Genomic DNA, 6,268 nt, shown 5'->3' on the forward strand with positions numbered 1-6,268 from the left:
ATAGGTTGGTCCATGGCACATTTTCAATCAGATTATAGTAGTTTCTACAAACATAGGTCTCTACACAGGCTAAAAACCTTACATGAATTTGATGGCTGTGGAATTTAAACAGTAAAAGCTGAGCAATTGACTTCCATTGCCCAGATCAAGAACATTCACGATCAGAATGCTCTACTGATTCAATCAGATACAGGAGGCCACTCTGTCTCTAATCTAAATCAACTTCTACTTGTAGCTAAGAAAGGTCGCTTCAGTTTTTTATTTTATTTTTTTTTAACCACTCAGGTCTCGTTAACACATGCATATGGGTGGCGAGAATTCTCGTCATTTCTAAAAGGCATTTAAATATTCCAGTACTCAACGTGTTAATAAATGGTATTATATTTAAGCATTCTCTCATGAGACTCCCATAGAAATTAATATGTCATATCTATACATGCATACAAACTTTGAAAAGTTTAAGCTTATGAGATATTGGAAGACAATAAGATATAAAAAAGGGTACTTTGCTAAAAAGTTCTCTGCCCACCCCTGTCCTTTTTGTTAGATTTTTCTAACTACAATTTCCAGTATTTGTGACTACACTATACATGTAAAGAACTTTTTAAAACAGATGCTCCCTTTGCAACTTGAAAGTCCAAAAGGAAAATAGTGTGGGCTGCTCATGAAGGCGTGTGATATTTCTGCAGCAGGCTTTCAGGAGCCATGATTTTAAAAATGTCCAGCAGTAGGTAGTATAAGTAAAATTCTGTTGATTTATGAATAGTCAAAAGAATATGCATTTAGGAAAAATTTGCTAGTTACTTGGCACGTCCAGGTTTCAGCCACATTTCCTATTCTTATTTTCCTTCGTTCGCACATTCTCTTAAAGTAAGTGAAACAGCAAACCTCATCTGAGCAAAATTATTTCCAACACAGTTGCACTTCTCTCATAATATGCACTGAAAAAAAAATCACTAAACTCACTTATAAACACTCAATACTGTGCCTTATGAGGGATAGTTATACAAAATATGACCTTATGTTTTACAGTGTATTTTTCATTTTATATATTTAAAAATAGGCTACTAAGAGATTTCTAGGAAAGTTGGTGTAAAAGAGATTTTAAAAACCCCTAATCTCAGAAATAATAAAAAAACGCTGGAGCAACGTCACTACAGCTTTTTACTGAAGTAGTTTCAGGAAGTATAAATTGGTTAAGAGAACCTTATCGTATGGGTGATGGAACGCTGTAACTTTGATTGAAGATAGGGGCAGGGTGATGAAAGTGACATGACAATTTTAAAGAAACAGTGCAAAATAGACACTAAAATCTCAGAAACATACTAGTACCCCCAATTTGAAAGTGTGAGAGCTAGAGAAAAAGAGGAACAGTGGGAAAGATGGACTTCACAGATGGGGTCCATTCCATCGTGTGGAGTAGAGAGTTCAAAGATCATAGCAGCAGGGATATAAAATCAAGTATGAGGCCATAACAAATACTCTCTGACCTGACTCCCCAGGGTGCAGTTGGGCGGGGATTGGGGGGATGGGGGGTGGCAGGGGAAAGTCATAGGAAAACAGAGAGCCCACTACTAGGAATGCTTTTATGTTTTCAGTCAGAATTTTCTCTATCTGCGCTGAAAAGAATGTGTAGTTACCCAATATGATGCTTAAATCTTTATGATCAAAGTGGAAAAAATACAATAAAAATTTTTAATGGAAATTTTACATCAACATAGGAGTGAATGTTCTAGAAAAATATTGATTCACTGGGCATAAATTGCAGGAGAATTTAGAAATATCTATGCTGTATATATGCAGAATAGAGACTGCAAAACCAGATATGGACATATGGCGTTTCAAGAAATGGGTTGAAGGAATAAAAGTAAACGTGTTCAGGAACAATATGCCTTTCCCATGAATGCCTCAGGTCACTGCATTTCTGTAAACATATCGAGGCTAAGTAGCTAAACTGACGATATACAAAACTGCATTTCCAAGAATAACATGGATTTTTCTAGTAGCCTAAAGCCTGTGTTGTATCTAGAATGAAACAGATTACTAAATTTTGTTATTATGATTCCAATTCACCATCTCCTTTCCTGTGAATGTGGTTGAGATCAATAAAATGAAAGAAAACAAGCTCTGGCTGCTGTGGCTCAGTGGATTGAGCATCGGCCTGTGAGCCAAGTGTCACTGGTTCGATTCCCAGTCAGGGCAGATGACTAGGTTGCATGTCGGGTTCCCAGTTGGGGGCGCAAGTGAGAGGCAACCGCACAGTGATGTTTCTCTTTCTCTCTTTCTCCTTTTTCCTCTCTCTAAAAATAAATAAATAAATAAATAATAATAAAAAAAAAAGAATGAAAGAAAACTACAGGCCAATATTGCTGATGCTAAATAGCAATGCTAAACAATTTTAGATACTAAAATGCTTAACAAAATATTGGCAAAGCGGATCCAGCAACATATTAAAAAGATCAAATGGGATACATCCCAGGGATGCAAGAATGGTTTATTATTCACAAATCAATAAACATAATACATCACATAAGCAAAATGAAAGTCAAAATCACATGATCATATCCATAGATGCTGAAAAAGCATTTGATAAAGTACAACACCCATTTATGATGAAAACACTCAGCAAAATGGGAATAGAGGGAGCATACCTCAACCTAATAAAAGTCATATACAAGAAACCTGAAGTCAATATCATACTCATGGACAAAAACTGAAAGCATTCCCCCTAAGATCAGGAACAAGACAAAGATGTCCACTCTCTCCACTCCTATTCAACACAGCCTTGGAAGTTCTAGCCAAGCAACCAGACAAGAAAGAGAAATAAAAGGCATCTATATTGGAAAAGAGGAAGTAAAACTATCATTATTTGCAGATGACATGATAGTGTATGTAGAAAACTCTATAGACTTCAGAAAAGAACTACTCAACCTAATAAGTGAATTTGGCAAAATAGCAGGGTACAAAGTCAATATTTAGAAATTGAAGGCATTTCTGTACATCAACAATAAAATATCAGAGATAGAAACTAGAAAAAAAAATCTCATTTACTATACAAAAAGAAAAATAAAGTACTGAGGAATAAACTTAAATACGGAGGTAAAAGATTGTACTTGGAAAAACTACTGAACACTAAAGAAAGAAATTAAGGAAGATACAAATAAATGGAAGCATATACCAATGTTCATGATGGAAAGAATCAACATAATTAAAATGTCCACACTACCCAAAGCAATTTATAGATTTAATGCAATCTCCATTAAAATACCAATGGCATATTTCACAAACCTAGAACAAATATTTCAGAAATTCATATGGATCCAAAAAAAAGACCTCAAATAGCTGCAGCAATCTTGAGGAAGAAGAACACAGTAGAAGGAATCACAGTACCTGATATCAAACTATACTACAAGACTACTGTAATCAGAACAGTCTGGTACTGGCATAAGAACAGACATATAGATCAATGGAACAGAATAGAGAGCCCAAAAATAAACCCAGGTCTATATGGTCAACTAATATTTGACAAAGGGGAAAGAAACATAAAATGGAGTGAAAATAGCCACTTTAACAAATGGTGCTGGGAGAACTGGACAGGGACATGCAGAAAAATGAAACTAGACCAACAACTTACACTGTACACCAGAATAAACTCAAGGTAGATAAAATACTTAAATGTAAGCAGTGACACCATAAAAGTCCTGGAGGAAAACATAGGCAGGAAAATCTCAGATATCCCACACAGCAATATTTTTGCCAATATATCTCCTAGAGCAAAGGAAATAAAGGAAAGAATAAACAAATGGGACTACATCAAACTAAAGAGTTTCTGCTCAGGAAAAGAAAACATCAGCAAGATGAAAAGGGAACCAACCACATTGGAAAACATATTTGCCAATGATACCTCAGATAAGGACTGATCTCCAAAATATATAAAGAACTTATAAGGCTCAACACCAAGAAGAAAAATAATCCAATTAAAAATTGGGTAAAGGGCCTGAACAAATACCTCACCAAAGAGGACATACATAGGGTTCAAAAGCATATGAAAGAAGCTCAACATCACTAGCCATCAGAGAGATGCAAATTAAAGTCACAATGAGATACCACCTCACACCTGTCAGAATCACCATCATCAACAAATCAACAAACAACAAGTGCTGACAAAGATGTGGAGAAAAGGGAACCCTGGTGCACTGTTGGTGGGAATGCAGACTGGTGCAGCCATTATGGGAAACAGTATGTAATTTCCTCAAAAAACTATAAATAGAACTACCTTTTGATTCAGCAATTCCATTACTAGGATTATACCCGAAGAATCCTGAAACATCAATTCAAAATAACCTATGCACCCTCATGTTCATAGCAGCACCATTCACAATAGCCAAGGACTGGAAACAGCATATGTGCCCATCTGTAGATGAGTGGGTTAAAAAACTGTGGTGCACTTACACAATGGAATTCTATGCAGCAGAAAGAAAGAAGGAACTCCTACATTTGTAACAACATGGATGGAAATGGAGTGTATTATGCTTAGCGAAATAAGCCAGGCAGTGAAAGACAAATACCATATGATATCACCTAACACAGGACACTAATGAAAAGCACAAACAAATGAGCAAAATAAAACCAGTGGCCAGTAAACAAAGAGCAATCTGACAATGACCAGGGGGAGGGGGGAGGAGGGAAGAGGAAAGGGGGAAACAGGAGAAAGGTCTAGTCAAGGAACTAGTATAAATGACCCTTGGACATGGGACAATGGGGAAACAGGGTGGGGATGGACTCTGAGAGAAGAGGTTGGGGGAGCAATGGGGAAAAAGTGGGACAACTGTAATAGAAAAAAAATTTAAAAAGAAAGATAGTAATAAAAATGATTTAAAAGAGCATATAATGAGAGAGATAGACTCTTTGAAAATCATGTACTATTATTAACATTTTATAAGAAATATAAATGCACCAGTAAAAAATTAAATTATTTTCATAAATATTGGTGAAAATCATGTCAAAATAGAGAGTGTGGAACTTTATATAGAATGAAATATATAAAGTGACAAATTGAACATATGCAACTATTTCATTTATTTCTAACTTGAATCGCTGGTGTTTAGAAGAAAGAGATAGTAAAGATATGTAAAAGAAGTAGCAACTATTAAGAACTATGACAACATAAAATAACTACTCTATATTTTAAAGCACAGGTATAAAAATCTTTTAAAGAATGCACTTCTATTTCCGTTGCAAAATGGGCAAAATGCATTTGGTGCCATATAGACCCCCAAGATACCTCCTGTTTCTAAAAGAGGAGGCTGAGAAACCAAGAACAAAGCAGACCTTTGATGAATTTACCAGACTTTGTGAACAAAAATTGGTGATCAACATCCACTCAGGATGAGGGTATCTGATTTAATACCCACACTTTAGGGTGGTTTTCAAATAAACTACATCCAGGAAATAAGAGTAAATTATAAATATACTGGTCCTAAAATCCCAATTTCAAAGCATCAAACAATTTCTTTAAAGTGATTTGTCACTAGACACCACTTAAAAGTAAATGTAAATTCTATTTCTAAGAAGCTAACATCATCCTAGCCTTCAAATTATTTGGATTTTTTCATAAACAATGTCCAGATGTGAATAAAAAAATAATGAGATACATGAAATGTATGATGGCATGTTAATAAAATATACTATTACTCATAAAAATTAATTATGTGTACTACATGGATAAAACCCAAGGCAGAATACTGAGATTAAAAAACAAACAGTAAAGTGTACATGTATGAAATTAAAAATAGCAGATTAATTTGGTGAGGGGGCATCAGAATAGTTGCACCATTGCAATGATTGTATCAACCACTAACATAATTTAATAATTTAATCTCCTTTTAATGTCCTAGATGAGGTCAAATACTGATGTAAGTCAACATAGCTTGTTCTAATTTCTAAAGTGACACCAAAAAATTAGTTCTAATAATATTACTAGAGAGAGAGAGAGAAATGACATAAAAAAGAAAAAAGAGGAGATATTAATAATTATAGAATAAGCTTGATATATAGAAAGCAAAAGAGAGGCCCTGGCCATGTAGCTCAATTGACTAGAGCATGATCCCAATATGCCACGGTTGCAGGTTTGTTCCCTGGTCAGGGCACATACAAGAGTCAACAAATAAATGCATAAATAAGTGGAACAACAAATCAATGTTTCTCTCCCTCTATCTCTAAAATTGATGAATTAAAAAAAGACATAATTAATATAAACTCAATAGTA

Source organism: Furipterus horrens, unplaced genomic scaffold, assembly GCF_987537825.1.
Source record: "Furipterus horrens unplaced genomic scaffold, mFurHor1.1.pri manual_scaffold_9, whole genome shotgun sequence".
NCBI classification, from domain to species: domain Eukaryota; kingdom Metazoa; phylum Chordata; class Mammalia; order Chiroptera; family Furipteridae; genus Furipterus; species Furipterus horrens.